The sequence below is a fragment of the Neovison vison genome, chromosome 7 (genome assembly GCF_020171115.1).
Source record: "Neovison vison isolate M4711 chromosome 7, ASM_NN_V1, whole genome shotgun sequence".
Classification (NCBI taxonomy): domain Eukaryota; kingdom Metazoa; phylum Chordata; class Mammalia; order Carnivora; family Mustelidae; genus Neogale; species Neogale vison.
In genome coordinates this window covers 85670162-85694358 of record NC_058097.1, presented here as the reverse complement: position 1 = coordinate 85694358, position 24197 = coordinate 85670162, and the positions used below count along the sequence as shown (strand labels likewise).

Sequence of the window (24197 nt, the reverse complement as noted above, 5' to 3'; positions counted from 1 at the left end):
GGCAACAGTTTCTGGCTGAGTCATATATGCTGGACATTCCTGTAGTACCTGACCTACACCTCCAGTCCCCCAAGCCTCCAAAACACCTCAGGGGAGGTAGCCTGTCTCCTCATGGCACCATTTCACTATGAGAGTTTGATATTCTAGAGACTCACCTCAATCTACAAATCTACAGGGAAGACCCATCAGGGTAAGGCCACACTGCCTGCTTCCACCTTGTCCACCACCTGCCCACAGTGTGCGGCCCATGCAAACTCACTTCCCATGGGAGTCGGGAACATGCCTTCACTGTCATGCCACCTGCAACAGTCGTGTGGGCAAAGGCTCCCCCCACAGAGAAGGGCATGTTGAGGGCTCTCAGAGAGGCTGGAGAAGTGACAGCCTGGCAGGAGGAGGACCTGGCAGTAATGGAGGAAGATGGTAAGAGAAGGGGCCTGAGTGACCCTGGGAGTGTAGCCTTCATTCAGCCCCAGGGGGCCCATGGGAAACTTCCCTTTCTTCATGTCACACATGGATCCTGCAGATAAACCTCCACCTCAACACCTCAGAAGACACGTCCCACAAAGGCCCAAGGGCCTCTGTAAGACTTGTCCCAGGCATATGCCACTCGCTATCTCATACCACTCCACCATCTGTCTCCACAGCTGCACTACAGGACAGTATGCCCACGACCCCAAGGCACCAGAATCTCCAGAGGTGCTCAGACAAAGGGAGCCAGGAGGGACCTGGGGCCCCTCTTGTGACTTCAATTTGGGCCTGGAGGAAGACACAGCATGAAAATACAAGGAAACACACCTGCAGGAATGGCTCTTTTGCACCTGACCTCCACAGACCAAAGAGAACACTTCTTTGCAACCCTCCTGAAGACTGCAATGGATCCCCGAGGATGAGACAAGAGAACCCTCTGAGTTGGCCACCACACCCACAGTTGGCTGCCCAAGCCCTGCTGATGTCTGACACTGGGTGAAGGAAGAAATTATCTAGGCCTACAACAGTCCATTGTCTGGTGAGACTGGACCTCCCTGGGACTGGGTGGGACAGCAGTCTTCCGGTCATTTCCCCTATACACTGCAGGGAATACTCCTCCTCCCACTGACCCCTCCAGTCCCCATCAACCATACAGAGTATGACAGATACATGAAGAAGCGTGATTTCCAGGGCCCCTTGACCACCATGGAATTGACTTGAGGGGCAGCAGTCACCCCAGATGTATTCCTCCAGGGTGCCACATCAGAACCACCCTGTTGCTTCCACACACAGGACCATGACAAATGCTGGGCTCAACACTGGCAGTGGCCCCACAAAACGGGCCCTGCTCAGTCTGTGTGTTCTGTAGCAGCAACAGGTATAGGGAGGAGAGGCTGTCCCTAAACTGAGCTCCACCTCTGGAGCAGCCAGACACCACAGCAGAGGAACTGGGACCCCCAGCACCACGCTGCACCTCGGGGAAAACATGAGCTTCAAGGTAGGCAATGCTAGACACCTAGAGTGTACATAAATTGGATTCAACATTCCTTTGGTGGGAATTCAAGCTGGTGCATCCAATTTGGAGAACAGTGTGGATATTCCTTAAGAAATTAAAAATAGAGATTCCCTATGACCCTACAATTGCACTACACGGTATTAACCCCTAAGTTACAGACGTAGTGAAAAGAAAGGCCATCTATACCCCAATGTTCATAGCAGCAATGGCGAACATTCCTTAGGAAGCATGTTGAAGCATTGCACATATTGCTCTACCTGAGGCCTCCAAGTCCAAGGGTCTAGGAACCATTTCTTCTCCCACAGCAACCCTAAACTATCTCCCCATGTTCAAGAAGAATCTCTTCTCCTTGTAACGGGGCATCATTGGAACCATGGGTGATTCGAACAAGGCTTGGACAGGGCTGTCCTATGAAGAGAGCTAGACAGACACTCAGATGGGACCAAAGGGCTTTAAGGATCTCAGGCTGACTTTCGTTAAAACTACAGCCATCAAATCCTTGGGAATGTTGGCCTGACACCTTGCTTACAGACTTCCCCATTGCCTCACCAGGAGCTTAAAGAATGTCACTCTCTGGCAGGTGTAGGAACCTTGGATATATCGGGCACCTCAGGAAGAGGAATGTGCCCAAATCCACAGGTATCGCATGCATGTCTGATGGCAAGCCCTTTCCTTAGCTGCTGGCCTGGAGCGACAACGATCAGAGATTCCTCAAAAAAGTCTCAGTGATGTAGATTCTAAGCAATCACCATGATTGATCACTAGGCTTGCTAAGCTTAAGTCAACGATTGGAGCACGTGGGTTAAAGTAGGACTTGCTTTCCAAGGACATGAACCCTGAGCTGCCTGTCTCTGGAAAGGAGCATTCGTTTATAGAGGAAACATAGACTTCAAAAACCCACCTTGTGGACTTTCAAATCTAACTCTGTTGGCCTTTACATAAGTGTTGCTTACCTGAGGGAGACAACTTGAGGTAAATTTCAGAAACATTTTACATTAACTCATGGTCAGGCAATCCCCTTGTTTCTTATTCTGTGGGGATACCAGGACCCCATGGGCTCAGGGATAATTCAACACCTGGAACATGCAATTGATTCCCCCACGACTGTAGAACTCAACTAGCACCTTGACCAATTGGATGGGGCTTGGATGAGGAACTCATTCCTTCAAAGCCAGAGAACATACACCACTACACAGGGTTCTCTGGGGACATATGGAGACAATGAAGGACCCAGCTGTCCCTGTAACTGGAGTGGAAGGTGCACTTGGGAAGGCCCTTATCTGCCAGCGAAGTTTTCTCCCACTCACTGGAGACTACTACTAATGAGGATATTCAGGCGAGACCTCAAAATAAAAAGGGCTTCCTGGAATGGTTTCTTCCCTCCCAGTACTACTGATCCAGTACAATGGCAAACAAAGGCTTTAGCTAAGCATCCAACTGCCCGCCTGATTCATACGGGGATTGTCCCTGACTCTAAGGACTTGGCATCAGCTCCAGAGCATCACAGAGAATAAAGGCCACCAAACGATGACAGGAGGCTGATTTATCAAGTACCAGCTTCCGTTTTGAGATATGCCTGAACTAATACCGGAAACCAGCCCAACTTTAAACCCAGGCACACTTAGGCCTGGACCTGACAACTTTACACCTATGGCTCCTAACTCTGGAAAGGTTCTTACGTAGATCAGACTTAAGATGCCCCACAAAAATGCAGAGGACAGGTGCTTTAGCAATGGCAACAGTTTCATGGAAAGGGGCTAAGAAAAACCAGGTATGCTGTCATCAATCGAACTCAGACTGCTGAGGCCAAAGCCTGTCAGCAAACATGTCTGCCCCCAAATCAGAGATCCTACTACCCACCTGTTGGTTGTAATTGGCAAAAGTCTTACAAGTATTTTCCTGACTCCAACAGACCTTCTTTGTCTGCTACGCCCATGAAGCAATTGACAGAAAAGGCTCTTCTTCCCAAGCCATAACCCGCCAACCCAACATGGGCCTGAAATGATTACACATACAAAGAATGGCCCTCCAAACCGGAGGAGCCCTTGAAAGCCTGACTGCAGCTCAAGGAGGCTCAAGATTAGATAAGGGCCCCTAGCTGGGACAAATGCCCTTGGACCTCTAACCTGTGCCCACGGATTCCCCAAGCTCCAGAGGCCACTGGACACTTGGGGTGGGCCCAGATGCATGGGCTCATTATGAAAACCATCACCATCCCAGCCAACCTTCCCCATTTCAAGCAACGGTGCACGTGTGCTCTGTTTCATTGACATGGTTACCTAGTATCCATCTTTGCCCCTCATTGGGGCTGGAGGATGTTGCGTGGCATGGGAAAGTCGTTACAAAGTATACAGTCAAAGCCCTACATGTCAGCTCCAATAGGATTTCTCAATGAAACAAGTGAATGATCCTAATGCATGAAGCAGTTCTGCAAAACACAAAGACTTTAGATGTTGTAACTGCTTTACAAGGTGGAGCTTGTGTCAATCTAAAGACAGAATGATGTGGGTACATTCCCACTACCACAAAGAGATTTCTGGATTCCTAACAGATACCACTGCCCAAATTTGTACTTTCAAGGATCCCTCTCTTTAAGGATTGGATCAACTCTTGGCCTGGAGGAGCGTTCTCACCCACTATCAAAGGACTCTTCATGGCGATTTTCCTTCTCTTTCTTCTTCTAACCCTGTTGTGTTGTTCCCCATCCATCCCGGCCGTCTCTGCAGGTGGTTCCAGGAACCCTTCTCTGCAGTAACTTCCAGAGGACAGATGGTCTTTTCCACTCAACAGGATCCAGTTAAAACTTCTCCCCTGCACTCAGCGGCCTCTTCATTTCACAACACTGACAGAGAGGCCCCCCAACTGACCAGGAATGACCCACAGGTAGGGACAGCTCTATGCTCCTATTCAGCAGGAAGACGTTACAGAAGATGAGAGCATCCTCCTTCAAGAACCTTAACGACAGAAGAATCTAAACTGTTCAGGGGCACACGAGGAGGGTGGAGAAAGCCAGCTGAGCACCAAGCAGGAGCTGGCACACAAAAAGCCCCCACCCCCAACATGTGATATGAGTGACATTCCTCAGGTGCTCTCACTGCCCTAAAATAAGGAAAGGAAAAAAAATAGATTCTCCACAAATAGAGATCAAAACCCTGCAATACCAGAGTCTTCCTCAATTTATAAAAGTCCTCATGATTCTCAAGGAAGATACTTTCTTAACAAGAGGCTAGCTACCATCCAGAGACCCATAACTCCGTTTCCTAAAGCCCTAACATCCCACTCCCTTCCAGCACACTGAGGAAGGCTGAGGCAGAAGGAAATGTCAATAAAATGAAATTTCTATTCAAACTTTCAGTCCCTTGAGAAGGACTTGTGAGAGGAGGAAAGTAATATTCCTCCAGGAAGCTCCCAACTATCTTTCTATTAATGCCTTCCCAGAAGGAAAAACTGCCTTTGACAAGAGCAAAGTCTCCTGTATCCTGTGTGTCCTCTGTCCTACTGCAACGTTCTTGCAAAATCTCCCTTTTTCCTGACCACCCCCAACCCCATCATAGAGACAGCCTCCCATCATGACCCCAGTATAGCACAGAAATAGGAATAGTTTTATTTCTGGACTGAAATGCACCTCAAGTCAAACCATCGCCTGAGTGTCTGTGAAAGTCACTGTCTTGAACACGACTCACCGATATAGTTTGAAACTCAAACATATAAAATTTAATCAGCAGTTGACATGGATGTGAGGCTACCATGTAGAAAGATCTATCTGAATTCCAGAAAGTAACATGGCACCTGACTACAAGTGGCATGCAGAGGTTGATGCAGAGACAATTCCTGAGGAAAGGGGCTGGAATTCGTATTTTGAGTCAGGAAGGTAGGAACATGAGTGAGCAGTCCTTCCACAGCCCCTCCTGTTTTGGCCATTAGCAGAGGGTTTACCCTGCACAGAAACCTGGCCAATGCTGGGGCACAGGAGGGAGATTTCTCACGTACCTCACCTCATTCCATGTGTGTTATGTCCTGTGAAGAGAAACCTTGTATTTGCAGACAATGTGGAAGAACCTTCAGCCACATGTCCCCAGTTCAAATGACATCAGAACTTGTTCATCCTGGATTGCACCACACACATCTCCCCAGTGTGGGAGAGCCTTTGGTCGGGGCTCTAACCTTGGGAGACACAAGAGAACTCACCCTTCTGAGGAAAGTAGGCATTATACACATGGGGGAAACAATTCTAGGCCAGGGCTCACCTCTGCACACAGCAAAACCACGGGAGAGGCACCTTAGGGATGTAACAAGGATGGGAGACCCTTCATTCAGAGAGCTCTGTTCTTATTCTTCCCCATGACCTCACATGGGTTAGAAGCCTTGTGGTGGCATTGCTGTACCAGAGCCCACAGCAACATGCATCCCATCGAGGCCATGGGCACGTTGCCACAGACATAAACTGGTTGAATCCATCTTCAAGGGATAGCATTTAGTACAGCCATACCCTTAGCCATTATCTGAGGATCCACACCACTGGGAACCCCGACAAATGTGGTCAACGTGGAAGAGCTGTTAGATACAGCTCTCACATTTGGAGACAACAGACAACTCGGACCAGGGAAACTTGTGTCTGTCATTACTGGGGTCCTGCCTGTACCCAGAGTGCCCACCTTTCTCACCACCACATAAATCAGAGAGTACAAACCCTGTGACTCCGATCACTGAGGCAGAGCCTTCTGCCAGATATGGTCACTTTCCCAACACCAGAGAACTCACACAGGGAGAATGATTAACACTGTGTATTCTTGGAAGAAGCTTCAGCTGGGGCTCAGGCCTGAGCTCCTGCTACCATCTTAGAGAGCGGGTCATCCCTCATACAGAAGCGAAGGTGCAGGGACCTCCTGAAATCCATGTTGGAATCCCATTCCTCATGGAGCCAACACGTGAAGGACCTGGGAGGATTCACACAAAAGAAAGTTTTCCTGGAGTGATGAGGAAAGGAATGTTCTCAGGTATTCCTTCTTCCTTAGCCAACTATGACACCCTCACACCGAGGAAACACTGATCCCAGTGTACAGGGGGGAAATTCTTCCCCAGATACTCACATCAGAAAATCACTGGGCAAATACCTCCAAAGGAATTTATTAGGGTGAAAATGAGATACAAACTCATACACTGACAATTTTTCACTGCAAACACATACAACTGAGTCACGTTCTGAGGGATGCTGAATGTAGTATTTCAGTAACCAATAGCTAGAAATAAAGCAAATCTTCTCCCATCCATCAGTACTTGCATAAAGACCAGTATCACTGAAAAGGAGGGGGTCTCACAACCATGCATACTGTGCCAGTTAAGATCGGGGGGACTTTTCCTTTACTAGCTCTCACAACTGACACTGGTACTGTCTCTTGGTAGGAAGTTTGACACGTATATACACTGCCTGGGATCCATGATAACATCAATTGAAGGGTTAACTTAGAATCTTAGAACACAAGGTGATTGACGTATGTTCACGAAAACATTAATCTATCAATGTATGTAGATTTCAAGGATGAATGGCAGCAAGACTCAACAAACACATGGTTTGTGATCTACCTCTCATGTATCCTTAATTCTAATATTGTCCTCATAAATTGGAAAGGATTTATAAATTAATTACATGATTAGAAACATTTCTATTTTCTTTACTTATTTGAGAGTGAGAGAGCTAGAGAGAGGCAAGAATAGTCCAGGTTGGGGAGAACAATATGGCAGATGGCGAGGAGCCAGAGAAGAAAAGAAGGAGAATAGAGAAGCTGCTGGCTGAGAAAATGGCTGTTGATGGTGGGTTGGGGGAACACTGGAGACTGGGAAGGTCGCTGGAACCATGTAAAGAAGTTCCTCGAGTGATCTGGACCCTTCACACACCCTGACTGAATCTCTCCAGTTTTTGTTAGATACATGTAAAGTTCTAATCATTGGAGCTGGTGGCTTAGGATGTGAGCTCCTGAAAAATCTGGTGTTGTCTGGTTTTAGACAGATTCATGTTATAGACATGGACACTATAGATGTTTCCAATCTAAATAGGCAGTTTTTATTTTTATTTTTTTTTTAATTTTTTTTTTTTTTAAGATTTTATTTTATTTATTTGAGAGAGAGAGACAGTGAGAGAGAGCATGAGCGAGGAGAAGGTCAGAGGGAGAAGCAGACTCCCCATGGAGCTGGGAGCCCGATATGGGACTCGATCCCGGGACTCCAGGATCACGCCCTGAGCCGGAGGCAGTCGTTTAACCAACTGCGCCACCCAGGCGTCCCCTAGGCAGTTTTTATTTAGGCCCAAAGTTGTTGGAAGACCTAAGGCTGAAGTTGCTGCAGAATTTCTAAATGACAGAGTTCCTAACTGCAAGGTAGTTCCACATTTCAACAAGATTCAGGATTTTAATGACACTTTCTATCGACAATTTCATATAATTGTATGTGGACTGCACTCTATCATAGCCAGAAGAGGGATAAATGGCATGCTGATATCCCTTCTGAATTATGAAGATGGTGTATTAGATCCAAGCTCCATTGTCCCTTTAATAGATGGGGGGACAGAAGGTTTTAAAGGAAATGCCCAGGTGATTCTGCCTGGAATGACTGCTTGTATTGAATGCACACTAGAACTGTATCCTCCACAGGTTAATTTTCCCATGTGCACCATTGCGTCTATGCCCAGGCTACCAGAACACTGTATTGAGTATGTAAGGATACTGCAATGTCCTAAGGAGCAGCCTTTTGGAGAAGGAATTCCATTAGATGGAGATGATCCTGATCATATTCAGTGGATTTTCCAAAATTCCCTCGAGAGGGCATCACAATATAATATTAGGGGTGTGACCTATAGACTCACTCAAGGAGTAGTAAAATGAATAATTCCTGCAGTAGCTTCTACAAATGCGGTCATAGCAGCTGTGTGTGCCACTGAGGTTTTTTTTTTTTTTTTAAGATTTTATTTATTTATTTGGCAGAGAGAAATCACAAGTAGGCAGAGAGGCAGGCAGAGAGAGAGAGAGAGGGAAGCAGGCTCCCTGCTGAGCAGAGAGCCCAATGCACGACTCGATCCCAGGACTCTGAGATCATGACCTGAGCCGAAGGCAGCAGCTTAACCCACTGAGCCACCCAGGCGCCCTAGGTTTTTAAATAGCCACAAGTGCATATATTCCTCTTAATAATTACTTGGTATTCAATGATGTAGATGGACTATACACATCACATTTGAAGCAGAGAGAAAGGAAAACTGCTCAGCTTGTAGTCAGCTTCCTCAAAGTATTCAGTTTTCTCCATTTGCTAAACTACAGGAGGTTTTGGATTATTTAACCAATAGTGCTTCTCTGCAGATGAAATCTCCATCCATCACAGCTACATTAGAGGGAAAAAAATAGAACACTTTACTTACAGTCAGTAACCTCTATTGAAGAACGAACAAGGCCAAATCTCTCCAAAACATTGAAAGAATTGGGACTCGTTGATGGGCAAGAACTGGCAGATGCTGATGTTACCACACCACAGACTGTACTATTCAAACTTTGTTTTATTTCTTAAGGAAAATAAACTTGTACATAATAGAAAACTCATGGAAATATATCATGTGGATGCTAAGATATTTTTTTCCAATTTATTTATTATCAGAAAAACAGTATTCATTATTTTTTTCACCACACCCAGTGCTCCATGCAAGCTGTGCCCTCTATAATACCCACCATCTGGTACCCCAACCTCCCACCCCCCCGCCACTTCAAACCCCTCAGATTGTTTTTCAGAGTTCATAGTCTCTCATGGTTCACATCCCCTTCTAATTTACCCAAAAGCACATACCCTCCCCAATTTCAATAACCCTACCCCCCTTCTCCCACCCCCCCTCCCCACAGCAACCCACAGTTTGTTTCGTGAGATTAAGAGTCACTTATGGTTTGTCTCCCTCCCTATCCCATCTAGTTTCATGGATTCTTCTCCTACCACTTAAGCCCCCATGTTGCATCACCACTTCCTCATATCAGGGTTTCGTATGATAGTTGTCTTTCTCCTCTTGACTTATTTCGCTAAGCATAATATGCTCTAGTTCCATCCATGTTGTCGCAAATGGCAAGATTTCGTTTCTTTTGATGGCTGCATAGTATTCCATAGTGTATATATACCACATCTTCTTTATCCATTCATCTGTTGATGGACATCTAGCTTCTTTCCATAGTTTGGCTATTGTAGACATTGCTGCTATAAACATGCGGGTGCACGTGCCCCTTTGGATTATTACGTTTGTATCTTTAGGGTAAATACCCAGTAGTACAATTGCTGGGTCAAAGGGCAGTTCTATTTTCAACATTTTGAGGAACCTCCATGCTGTTTTCCAGAGTGGTTGCACCAGCTTGCATTCCCACCAACAGTGTAGGAGTGTTCCCCTTTCTCCGCATCCTCGCCAGCATCTGTCATTTCCTGACTTGTTGATTTTAGCCATTCTGACTGGTGTGAGGTGATATCTCATTGTGGTTTTGATTTGTATTTCCCTGATGCCGAGTGATATGGAGCACTTTTTCATGTGTCTCTTGGCCTTCTGGATGTCTTCTTTGCAGAAACGTCTGTTCATGTCCTCTGCCCATTTCTTTTTTTTTTTTTAATGTTATTTATTTATTTATTTATTTATTCCAATTTATTTATTTTCAGAAAATCAGTATTCATTATTTTTTCACCACACCCAGTGCTTCATGCAGCCGTGCCCTCTATAATACCCACCATCTGGTACCCCAACCTCCCACCCACCCGCCACTTCAAACCCCTCAGATTGTTTTTCAGAGTCCATAGTCTCTCATGGTTCACCACCCCTTCTAATTTACCCAAAAGCACATACCCTCCCCAATGTCCATAACCCTACCCCCCTTCTACCAACCCCCCTCCCCACAGCAACCCACAGTTTGTTTCATGAGATTAAGAGTCACTTATGGTTTGTCTCCCTTCCTATCCCATCTTGTTTCATGGATTCTTCTCCTACCCACTTAAGCCCCCATGTTGCATCACTACTTCCTCATATCAGGGAGATCGTATGATAGTTGTCTTTCTCCTCTTGACTTATTTCGCTAAGCATGATACGCTCTAGTTCCATCCATGTTGTCGCAAATGGCAAGATTTCGTTTCTTTTGATGGCTGCATAGTATTCCATAGTGTATATATACCACATCTTCTTTATCCATTCATCTGTTGATGGACATCTAGCTTCTTTCCATAGTTTGGCTATTGTGGACATTGCTGCTATAAACATTTGGGTGCACGTGCCCCTTTGGATTACTACGTTTGTATCTTTAGGGTAAATACCCAGTAGTGCAATTGCTGGGTCATAGGGCAGTTCTATTTTCAACATTTTGAGGAACCTCCATGCTGTTTCCAGAGTGGTTGCACCAGCTTGCATTCCCACCAACAGTGTAGGAGTGTTCCCCTTTCTCCGCATCCTCGCCAGCATCTGTCATTTCCTGACTTGTTGATTTTAGCCATTCTGACTGGTGTGAGGTGATATCTCATTGTGGTTTTGATTTGTATTTCCCTGATGCCGAGTGATATGGAGCACTTTTTCATGTGTCTCTTGGCCATCTGGATGTCTTCTTTGCAGAAACGTCTGTTCATGTCCTCTGCCCATTTCTTGATTGGATTATTTGTTCTTTGGGTGTTGAGTTTGTTAAGTTCTTTATAGATTTTGGACACTACTCCTTTATCTGATATGTCGTTTGCAAATATCTTCTCCCATTCTGTCAGTTGTCTTTTGATTTTGTTAACTGTTTCCTTTGCTGTGCAAAATCTTTTGATCTTGATGAAATCCCAACAGTTCATTTTTGCCTTTGCTTCCCTTGCCTTTGGCGATGTTCCTAGGAAGATGTTGCTGCGGCTGAGGTCGAAGAGGTTGCTGCCTGTGTTCTCCTCAAGGATTTTGATGGATTCCTTTTTCACATTGAGGTACTTAATCCATTTTGAGTCTTTTTTTGTGTGTGGTGTAAGGAAATGGTCCAATTTCATTTTTCTGCACGTGGCTGTCCAATTTTACCAACACCATTTATTGAAGAGGCTGTCTTTTTTCCATTGGACATTCTTTCCTGCTTTGTCAAAGATTAATTGACCATAGAGTTGAGGGTCTATTTCTGGGCTCTCTATTCTGTTCCATTGGTCTATGTGTCTGTTTTTGTGCCAGTACCATGCTGTCTTGATGATGACAGCTTTGTAATAAAGCTTGAAGTCCGGAATTGTGATGCCACCAACTTTGGCTTTCTTTGTCAATATCCCTTTGGCTATTCGAGGTCTTTTCTGGTTCCATATAAATTTTAAAATTATTTGTTCCATTTCTTTGAAAAGATGGATGGTACTTTGATAGGAATTGCATTAAATGTGTAGATTGCTTTAGGTAGCATAGACATTTTCACAATATTTATTCTTCCAATCCAGGAGCAGGGAACATTTTTCCATTTCTTTGTGTCTTCCTCAATTTCTTTCATGAGTACTTTATAGTTTTCTGAGTATAGATTCTTAGCCTCTTTGCTTAGGTTTATTCCTAGGTATCTTATGGTTTGGGGTGCAATTGTAAATGGGATTGACTCCTTAATTTCTCTTTCTTCTGTCTTGTTGTTGGTGTAGAGAAATGCAACTGATTTCTGTGCATGGATCTTATATCCTGACACTTTACTGAATTCCTGTATAAGTTCTAGCAGTTTTGGAGTGGAGTCTTTTGGGTTTTCCACATAGAGTATCATATCATCTGCGAAGAGTGATAATTTGACTTCTTTTTTGCCGATTTGGATGCCTTTAATTTCCTTTTGTTGTCTGATTTCTGAGGCTAGGACTTCTAGTACTATGTTGAATAGCAGTGGTGATAATGGACATCCCTGCCGTGTTCCTGACATTAGTGGAAAAGCTTTCAGTTTTTCTCCATTGAGAATCATATTTGCAGTGGGTTTTTCATAGATGGCTTTGATGATATTGAGGTATGTGCCCTCTATCCCTACACTTTGAAGAGTTTTGATCAGGAAGGGATGCTGTACTTTGTCAAATGCTTTTTCAGCATCTATTGAGAGTATCATATGGTTCTTGTTCTTTCTTTTATTGATGTGTTGTATCACATTGACTGATTTGCGGATGTTGAACCAACCTTGCAGCCGTGCGATAAATCCCACTTGGTCGTGGTGAATAATCCTTTTAATGTACTGTTGAATCCTATTGGCTAGTATTTTGGTGAGAATTTTTGCATCTGTGTTCATCAAGGATATTGGTCTATAGTTCTCTTTTTTGATGGGATCCTTGTCTGGTTTTGGGATCAAGGTGATGCTGGCCTCATACAATGAGTTTGGAAGTTTTTCTTCCATTTCTCTTTTTTGGAATAGTTTCAGGAGAATAGGAATTAGTTCTTCTTTAAATGTTTGGTAGAATTCTCCCGGGAAGCTATCTGGCCCTGGGCTTTTGTTTGTTTGGAGATTTTTAATGACTGTTTCAATCTCCTTACTGGTTATGGGTCTGTTCAGGCTTTCTATTTCTTCCTGCTTCAATTTTGGTAGTTTATATGTTTCTAGGAATGCATCCATTTCTTCCAGATTGTCAAATTTGTTGGTGTAGAGTTGCTCATAGTATGTTCTTATAATAGTTTGTATTTCTTTGGTGTTAGTTGTGATCTCTCCTCTTTCATTCACGATTTTATTTATTTGGGTCCTTTCTCTTTTCTTTTTGATATGTTTGGCCAGGGGTTTATCAATTTTATTAATTCTTTCAAAGAACCAACTCCTAGTTTCATTGATTCATTCTATTGTTCTTTAAAAAAAGAAAACGAATAAAGAAAAGTAAAAAAAAAGAAATATATATATATATATTAGATAAACTAGTTTAAAAACATTAAAAAAGAAAAGGGTAAAAGTTAAAAAAATTTTAGCAGAGGAAGAGAAAAAAAATGAAAAAGAAAAAAAATTAAATTAACTGCAGGGCTAAAAAATCACAGGGAGAAAGTCATGAGTTCCGTGGTTTTTTTTTCTCCTCCTCTGGAATTTTGCTGCTCTCTCCTTGGTATTGAAACTGCACTCCTTGTTAGGTGAACTTGGTCTTGACGGATTTCTTGTTGATCTTCTGGGGGAAGGGCCTGTTGTAGTGATTCTCAAGTGTCTTTGCCCCAGGCGGAATTGCACTGCCCTTAGCAGGGGCTGGGCTGAGTGATCTGCTCGGCTTTGCTTTCAGGAGCTTTTGTTCCCTGAGCGCTTTCTGTAGAGTTCTGGAGGATGGGAATACAAATGGCGGCCTCCTGTTCTTTGTCCCGGAGGAGCCGAGAGCCCGGGGCCCCACTCCCCAGTGTGCCCTCAGCAAACAGCTCCTAGTAACTCCCGTCTGTCTAACCTCCAGCCATGCTCCGAGCTCACTGAGTCTGCAACCGGTTCAAGGCAACACTGAGCTGCGAGCTTACTGTTGGCTCTGTCTCTGTAGCCGGCTTTCCCGTTCCAATACCCGCAAGCTCTGCAACACTCAGCCACCACCGATCCTTCTGTGACCCTGCGGGACCTGAGGTCACGCCGACCCCATGTGGGCTTCACCCCGGTTTAGCCTCCGGAGCAATGTCCCTCAGCGGAACAGACTTTTAAATTTCCTGATTTTGTGCTCCGTTGCTCTGCCGCTTGCCGGGAGCCGGCCCCTCCCCCCGGGGTCTATCTTCCCATCGCTTTGGATTAACTTTTCCCCCAGTCCTACCTTTCAGAAAGTGGTTGCTTTTCTGTTTCTAGAATTGCTGTTCTTCATCTCTTCAATCTGCCGATGGATTTGCAGGTGTTTGCAATCTTTAGATAAGCTCTCTAGCTGATCTCCTGCTAGCTGAAATAGTCTCAGCCTGCTACTTCTCCGCCATCTTGACTCCTCCTGTGGATGCTAAGACATTTAATGTCATTTTTAGCATTAGTGTTGCTGGAATTTGACTTCTATATAATGAACCACTCTTTTTAAATTTTATAACTTCCCCTTGAAAAAAGAATTTTGGGGTTGGTACTTGTAAGCATTTTAATTAGTAATTTTCATTAGTAATATGGGAAATGATGCTTGGAGAGAGAGAATGAACAAATGTATTGCTTCATTCAAAAGAAAAGGCAAGCGCTCTCTTGTGTCTGACTTTTGTTACTGTGGTCTAAGAATGCATTCCTAAGCTTTCATTTGAGCACCCACATAAAGAAAAGATGTCCCTCTAAAGAAAAAAAAATTAAATTTTAAATGACCTTGACTATTACACCCTGACATCTAGAACATGTTGAACATAGCCCATTTCTTGCTTGATTTAATACTCATTTAATTTTGGTTGTCCAAATGAATATTAGTTATTGCAAAGGTTACCTTGTCTATAATAATTTGTAAATGGTATTATAGCTGAATACCTGTGCATGGATATGGGAACTATTTTCATGTTTACTTGTAGTGCCTTAGAGGCCAGTATGCACAATATTAAAGCCAAGACGTGGATGTTTAAAAGATTTTAATGCTCAGGCAGTTATCACTGATGCTTTCACACTATTTATTAATAAAATCATATATTGTATTAAAAAAAAAGAATAATCCAGGTTGGGCAGCAGAGAAGAGGGAGAGGAAGCAGGCTTCACATTGAGAAGGGTGTCCAATGCAGGGCCGGATCCTCCAGGATCCAGAGATCCTGACCTCAGCCAAAGGCAGATGCTTAACCAACTGTGCTACCCCGGGACTTGCAAATTAATTTAATCTTTTAGAGTGGTGCTGATTTTAAAGAATTGTGTGTATCAGGACAGGAATTAAACTGTACTTTTCAGATTCAGGCAGTGACGTCTTCCTCCCCCTCTATGAGAATTTGGTAGCCAGCTGCTTTTCTCCACCAAAAGCTCCTTATGTCTTGGCCTGAGAATGTGTAAGACCACTGCCAATAAGGAAACAGTCCCCGATTTAGAACAGGAGGGGATATGTATGCTCCCTCCCATAAACACAAAGCACATCCAGGAATGCCTGTATGTTTCTTTTATTTAAAGGACAAACTCTTGATTTAGGCTCAGGTCCTAATATCAGGGTTGTCAGATTGAGCCCATGACATGTGTCATGCTCTGCACCACAGATGGAGCCTGCGTAAAGGTCTCTCTCTCCCTTCATACCTCCCCTTCCAATCTTCGCTACCAGAAGTTCCACAATGTCTGTGCCAGACTAAAGGAGGAGTGTGTAGGACAAGAGGTGATCCAGACATCAATCACCATTGGCAACTAGTGACAGGAGACTAAATAAACTTCCTGCTGCTCTCAGAACCAAACAGAAGACTTGAAGAAATCCTATTACAACTGCATTTCACATGACCTCTTAGCAATGCTTACTTCTCCTAGAATCTTCATATTAGAAATATGTTCTCATTCATCTACCCTGAATCTTCAGTGATATGGAATTCCTACAGGAGATGTGCAAACACTCTACCTCCTCATGTCTTCTCTACTCTATGTGAGTGACCTTCTTACTGACCCTCTTGATTTTGGCTGAGATGATGATTCCAGGGTTGTGAGATCGAGCCCTGCAAAGTGTGTGGCGCCTGCCCAGTCTCTCTCTCTCTCTCTCTCTCTCTCTCTCTCTCTCACCTCTCCCTCTTTAAAAAAAGACAAACAAACAAACAAAAAACAGCACGTCCACTCAGAGATCAATTTGTAAAATGCCCGATATTTTTTACTCTAGTTTACTGGTCCTAAAAAGAATGTGTTGACAGAAAACACTATTTTGGAGAGAATGTCTATTTATAAAATAACCCTGCAATAATTCAGGATTCTGCTAACAGAAGCAAACTGTAGTTCAGATGTTTTTTTTTTGTTTGTTTGTTTGTTTTTTTGTTTTGTTTTTTTTTTTTTTTGGAGGAGGGACTTGCAGAACCTTCTCCATATGTGCCACTATGTAATTTTCCCCAAGCAACAAATTCTAGTTATTCTGGCTAAAGGTACATCTCCAATTTAATTGAAAAGAAGAAGGTGTCTTTCCCTCCAGAAAAATCACAGAAGCCAGCAAAAGAGGCACCCAAGTCACACCATGAACCTCAACCCAGGCAGAAAGTTCAGAACCAGGACAACTTACTGCTGTGATGCACATCCACCATGGAGACAACAGGGGTAACACTTCTGTACGTGTTGCACTTGAATCTGCACTGAAGAGACAGAGGCCAGATGCATTGGATGCTGCCAAGGAGGTAAAGTCACCTGAGCCTCGAAGCACCACCTGTAAAAACACAGATAGCATTTAGCTGAGGTTTCAGGACCCATACTCAGGAAGACACAATGTCATACAAAACTGAAAGCATGCTCCTCCCTTCCAGCAGAGAGCACAAGCTCAAAGAGGCCAAAACCACAGGATCCCGAAATTTGTGAAAGACTTAGCATTGCTGCTGGCAGACCTTCAAATAATACATGCATGGTAAGTTAGCTACCAGGAGTTCCATGATATCTATGCCAGTCCCAAGCAGAAGGATGTGGGCCAGGATATGGCCCAGAGGTCAATCATCATTTGCAATTAGTGAAGAGAGTCTAAGTAAAGTTCCTGCTGATCTGAGAACCCGAACAGAAGATCTGCAGAAACCCTATTTCAACTGCATTTTGAATGACCGTCCTAGGGTTGCTTACTACTCCTTGAATCTTTTTTAACTTTTGACATGTGTTCTCATTAATCTACCCCGTATCTTCAATGACACAGAACTCCCATAGGAGATATGCACATACTCTACCTTCTCAATGTCTTTTCTACTCTACATGAGTGACTCTGTTAGTCTTTCTTTCTCTTTTCACAACTCTTTTTGACTGAAATGAGCCTCTGGTCTTTCCTTTCTAAGACATCCCTCTCATGGACCCTGGAACTAAAATAAATAAATAAATAAATAAAAAGAAAGAAAAAACCAACAACTAATCACCACCCAATATGAATGTAACCTATACTTTGGAGATTGAAGTTGTTTCACTCCTAACCAACGACTATGCTACTGACCCAAAGGGTCAGACCTCCAGAAACCAATTTCTAGAGGATTCTGGGACAATTTGGGGTATAGTTCTGATAGGATTTTCCCAATAAGGAAACACTACCAGCCTCCAAACCTGATTGCAAACTAAATAGATTCAGGGCTTCACGGGACCCACTGTGAGGCAAAGAAATGCCTGGTGGTGGTGGCAGCGGGTGCCAGTCCACAGGCTGATGGATTTCAGTTCAACGGATTTGGGATGGTTTCTTAGATGCAACAAGGCAGCCACAAGCACACTTGGTTTATTAGCATCTATTCTAACAAGCCTGGAAGGCATAGTGATGGACCATTTCATCCAGATTTTGAAACCCTGCTGTGTTGGGAACTTTTCATGAGGAATCTCTAGAGTTAAATTTCAGTAGTGTCCAAGCCAAAGCCAAGCACGATACTTCCATCAGACTTGACTGCATTACCTGTCGATTTTGGTTGATTCCTCTTCTCAAGGTCCCCCAAATATCCTGAGGTTCCTATAACTGCCAAAAAATAACTTTCCCTACTCATCTGGCAAGGATCCTGTGCACTGTGTCATCGAATTGTGAAGCTTCTATTGCCAAGGGGCTCCACAAAGCCACCCTTAATTCCTGAAAATTGTGTGGTCATTATCTGACTCTATACACGTTACTCTCAAATTGGACGTTTCACTCAATCCCTTGGTAAAATAACCAATGTTTCCAGCAGTGTCCTGTTATAAGAAAAAGGCACTTGTGCTGAACTTATGTCAATAATCCTAAGTACCTTGGAAGAAAGAATTCTCCCTGACAGCTTCTGAATTATGGAGGATTCAGGGAGGGAGAGAAGTTAAATGCTCCCATTTGCTCACACAGAAATATTTCATCACATTTCTGTAGATCATGGATACTTTCAGATCCAGATACATGAATACAGATACAGATACATGGATAATTTCCCTCAATCTGGAAGAAGAAACATTAAAGAACCAGCAATGTTTCAAACAAGAGTCACAAAGGTAGACTCATCTCCCTCATCTCATTCAGTCCCCCCTTATTAATTCTTGTTCAGCTTGAATGCAGCTTTTCCATGAGTTCTGCAAATCTGTACCCATTTGAGTTTGAGGATTTTCACGATCAGACACTAAGACCCCATGAGACACATCACCATGTAAAGTCACAGGCATTTAGTGGTAGAGTAGGAATGAAAGGCCTGTGGACACACGATTAATGAGATATATTTTCACCAAACATTGAAAGCAAGACATCAGCATGGAGGCAGAGAGGACACAAACCTGCATCCTGCTCCCTAGGGCATGGCGTGTCCATGAGTTTCCATATCTCCAAGCCAAACACACTCATGTCTTCTGAGCTAAGGGTTCTGCTTCTAGAATTTTCTCCCAAGGAGAAAACCAGAGGGGTTGTAAAGGATTTGAACCAGTGTTTATTGAGGCTTCCTGGATGATGGTGACACCATGCAGCCCACCGTATTACCCGAGGCCCACAAAACTGTTCAGTGCCCACTTTGCATCCACCATGGTCAGGCAGGTCTAGCCCTTTCTCCCCCAGTTGCACAGCACACCCTCTCCTGGTGTCCACCAGGCCACTCAGCCTCTGTGTTCCATGTCCTTGATGGATCTCCTTGGAAGGTGGTAACCTGAATAGGGGTGGAAGGAGCAAATATACTCCTTCCCACCCTTTATCCCACTTTGCACCCATCCAAGGTTTGTGCAGGAGGAGCAGAGCTGCAGTGACATGCAGATAGGGTTCTTCTTCTCTAAAGCTTCCAAGAATCCCCTTGCATAGAGCCTGAGCCTTAGCACTTAGCAGGGTATTTTGGTCTCTAACCCCACCACCCACCCCAGCCACGAGGCAGCATTCCACATGCCAGCCTCCTCAGAAAGAACTCCTGCACCCTAGCTAGCTTCCCTCGATCCAACGCCCAAGTGCTGACCTAAGCATTCAAAAGGAGACTGGATTAGGAGACACACACACTGTAACCAGGTGCCTGACTGCACGTCACATCACACCTTCTACTTCAGGGTTGTGGTGATGGCAGAATTCCCGCTGTGTGCTTTTTGCCCTGAGACATGCCATCCTTCCAATGTGTCACAGAGTATAGAGCTGGGCTTCATCCCCCCTGTGATCTGACTGTCTGATGCAGCTGCCTGGGCCTGCCCACCTCCCTCCCTGCCTCCAGTCCTTTCCTATGAGCATCTGCCTAGACCTTGTGACTCTGGCTCTGCTCCGGTGCCCCCGGTCCTGGTTGCAGGCCATCAACAGGCAGTTGAGGAGCCACAGACTCTGGCTTGCTGGCCCTGTGCTCCCCTCAAACCAACCACAATGGTGACAAATGTGGACCCAAGTGCCAGATAGGACTGCAGCCCCTGCCTTCCTGCTCAACCTCAGGGGGCACTTCTGAAGCAAGGCACGTCAGACCCAAATACCTGCTCCCAGTCCCCTCCCCACCAGCTGAATAACCCCTAGAGACAGATGTATAGGGAAGCCAACATATTCTACACTCCAGGCATTGCATATCACTCAGCCTCTCATGGTACGCAGGTGGGTCAGAGGAGGATTCAGCACAACAGCACAAACAACATGAGGAGTGAGCAAATGTGCTACTCCCGGGGCAGAAACATTTCAAGATACCCTGCAATTAGCCTGGTTGTCAGCCTACCTGTGATCCAGTAAGAGCACTGCTCTGACATTGATGAGCCAGCCACAGACCAAGAATACCTCTGCAGGTAAAAGGGCCCAAATATATCCTCGATCCTTTCATTTTGTTGTTTTGATTTTGCTCCAGTGTCCAGGGAGATATCTCTGGGGCATGGATGGGGCTCTCCATTCAAGAGCACAGGATGTTAATGAGCCATATGTTCCCCTCAACACAAGTCCTGAGATAGGCCAGGTGAAGCTACTACCCATGGGCTACTGTGTGACCTCAGCAGGGCCAAAGCACAGCCTGCTCCCTCGATGTGGAGAGAACAGGGATGCAGTCCCTGTGCCTCACATTTGGAAGCCAGAACTCTAAGGGAACTATGCATGTGGGCTGTTTGTAGCACAGAAACTGGCAGGCATCCCGCTGCCCTGAAAGCCACCCAGACTCCTGGAGGCCTCAGAGTGGGGTTTCAGTGGCTGCTCTGTATTCCAGATCACCCCTGCTCTGTCCTGACATTGACCTAACCTGGAACCCCTGTGGTATCTCCAAGGTTGGGTGGCATAAAAAGGGCCTAGAATAGTTGGGGTGGCCCTGGGAAGGGAAACCACTGAGGCAAATCCCAAAATGAGGCTGGAGGACATATCATGGGCTCACTGATATGGGAGCCCATAGCATATTGCTGTGGGAACAGGGAGCCCAGAGTCTGTGGAGGGTGTTCACATCACTGCCTCAACAGCTGTGTCCCTGTCGAATGACTGAATCTGTCTGTGACCCACATCTTCCATAGAAGTGGGCCTCACAGCACTTTGTACCCCAGGGTTTGTAGAGGAGAAACCAAGACAATGAACAATAAAAGCACCTCACCAGTGCTTGTAACAGAAGCAACATGCATGAAGACATATCTCCCTAGGATTGCTTTGTAGAAAGCATGTTTTGGAACCCCTGGCTCAGCTGGTCATGTCGTTTTGAACATCAGAGAAAAAGCACCTGGCTTCAGGGAGCCTCCCTCCAACATGGTGACTCAGAGCCACACTGATCCAGTTACACAACCTCCTCTCCAGGGATATTCCTGCCTGTCTGGTAAATATCGGGCTGTGTAGACACACTACCCTGCAAGCTCTGCCCCAGGAAGCTGTGGACCCAGCAAGTTTGTGGCTCACAGTTGGGCTCAGCTGTCCTCCCCATGTCACCAGGACAATGGACCTGGAACTCTGGCTTTACCTCACTTGTCAGTGGTGATGAGAGTGGCCTCTAGGAGTTCCCCAACCCTGCCTCATCTTGATCATCAGTCTGAATATGTACACTGAATCTGGGGCCAGCTAAGTGGCTGTGAATTGCCTCAACATGGCACCCATCTCCACTGTGGTGAACATGCTGGTGTTGCTGTTGGCCATGCAATAGATGATCTCATACACTGTGGGTGGGACAAGAGGGCTACACATCAGTCTCATCACTCCCTCGGACCCCACATTCCCGCCACCCCACCACCACCACTCTGCTGTGTTTCTGCCACTTCCTTCCTCTTCTGCCAGCATCTGAGAGGAATGGCACAGCCACAGTGGCAGATGGAGCCTCTGAGTGCTGGGCCCCCATGACTCTCATTCCCCTTCATCCAGCCCCCCACCAAAATGTGGAAACAGTTTCATCTTTAGTGATTTAATACTTACATAAAACACCAGTACTCATCATATCAGCAATTATAAACCTCCCAAAAAACCAAGTTCCAGAAACAGAAGCCTTTCGTGGTAAATTCTCCCACTCAGGGAAGGATTCATAGCAGTCATTTGCCCACTTTTCAAAAAACTAGAAGAGAAAGCTTCTAAACTCATTTTCTGAGGCCAACATAACCCTAATGCAAAAATAAATGAGGACCCCCCAAGAAAAGAGTCTTACAGTCCAATATCCCTGATGACCATAAATGCAAAAATGTTCAACAAAATACTAACAACTAAAGTTCACCAATATGCTGAGAAAATTATATACTATGATCAAGTGGGATCTTGCCGGAATGCAATCATGCTTTACAGGTACAATTGATCAAAGTGATACAGCACATTAAGAAAATAAGGAATAAAAATTATGTTATTGTGAGATGCAGGGAAGCATTTGACATACTTTAATATCCGTTTGCAACCAAGATTCTCAACAGTGCATGTAGACCAGTAACATACCTCAACACTGAAGAGGCCATATATGGGGTGCCTGGGTGGCTCAGTGGGTTAAAGCCTGTGCCTTAAGCTCAGGTCGAGCCCCGCATCTGGCTCTCTGCTCAGCAGGGAGCCTGCTTCCTCCTCTCTTTGCCTCTCTGACTACTTGTGATCTCTCTCTCTCTCTATCAGATAAATAAATAAAATCTTTTATAAAAAGGCCATATATGACAACCACACAGATTACGTCACATCTGATAGTGAAAAGTTTTAGCTATTTCTATTTCCTCTAAGATCACCTAAGTTAGCAACATTGCTGATCTTTCCTTGCCACTTTTGCTGAACACAATATTGAAAATCCAAGGCAGAACAACTATGCAAGAAGATAATCAGAAGGCATCAAAACTGGAAAGAAAGAAGTAAAATGGTCACTACTTGGAGATGATATAGAATATAAGGTAAACCTCAAAGAAACCAGTGAAAAATTGTTCAAACTATGACTAAATTCAGTAAAAAGGCAGTATACAATATCACTACCCCAAAATCTGCTGTGTTTCTATATGCTAAAAACGAAACATCAGAAAATAAATTAGGAAGATCATCCCACCTGAAGTTGCATGAAAAAGAATAAAATACCGAGGAATATACTTCACCAAGAGGTAAAATCTTCTATGATGAAAACGACAAGATGGTACTGAAAGAAATTGAAGGCAACACACATAAACCAAGAGACACCACATATTCATGGGTGAGCAAAATGGTAAAATGTCCATACTTCCCTAAACATCTACAGTTTCTTTGCAATTCCTGTAAAAATTCTAAGGACATTTTTCACAGAAAGAGAAGAAAGGTTCTAAAAATTTGTATGATGCCACAAAATACTCTGAATACCAGAGCAATCTAGAGAAAGAACCACCATACTAAGGCATCGTGCTTGCTCATTTCAGACTAATGACAAAGCTATAGTAATCAAAACAATCTATCATTGTCATAACAACAGACACACACATCACCAGAAGACAGGAAACAGCCCAGAAGTAAACACACACATCTATGTTCCAGGACCTTATGACAAAGGAGCTAAGAATAAACAAGGGGGAAAAACAGTATCTTTCATCAATGTTGCTGGGAATACAGGAGAGCCACATGCAAAAGAACAAAATGGCACCATTCTCTTACACCATACACATAAATTAACTCAAAATGGGTCAAACAATTGAATATAAGTCCTGGAACTATAAAACCTGTAGTAGAAAACACAGGGAAAAGAAAGGTCCTTGACAAAAGTTCTCGGTAGTGGTGCTTTTAAGTGGAGACCAAAGTAAAAACAAACAAAGAAGCAAAGTGTGAGCCTACATCTAACTATTAAACATCCAAAAAACAAAGGAAACCATCAACAAAATAAAATGGTAACCTAAGGTAAAACATTTGTAAATTATATATCCGATAAGGGGTTGATATTCAAAATACAAAGAACTCATGGAACTCAACAAGAAAACAAAACAAAACACACAAAATCACCCAAAAAACAAAAACCCCACAAGTCATTGAGTGTATCAGGATATGTTCCAAATAGACATTTTCCTAAAGACATACAGATTGTCTACACGAACATGAAAAGATGCTCATCATTAATCATCAGGGAAATGCAAATCAAACCAGAATGAGGCACTACTTCACACCTGTCAGAAGGGCCATTTTAAAAAACAGAAGGGCTGAGGTCGAAGAGGTTGCTGCCTGTGTTCTCCTCAAGGATTTTGATGGATTCCTTTCTCACATTGAGGTCCTTCATCCATTTTGAGTCTATTTTTGTGTGTGGTGTAAGGAAATGGTCCAATTTCATTTTTCTGCACGTGGCTGTCCAATTTTACCAACACCATTTATTGAAGAGGCTGTCTTTTTTCCATTGGACATTCTTTCCTGCTTTGTCGAAGATTAGTTGACCATAGAGTTGAGGGTCTAT

General features: G+C 44.2%; 1 pseudogene; it reads left to right on the top strand.

Annotated features, from left to right (window-relative positions):
* The first annotated feature begins 7218 nt into the window (after positions 1 to 7218).
* On the top strand, positions 7219 to 9034 carry LOC122913943 (annotated as a pseudogene).
* The last annotated feature ends 15163 nt before the right edge of the window (positions 9035 to 24197 follow it).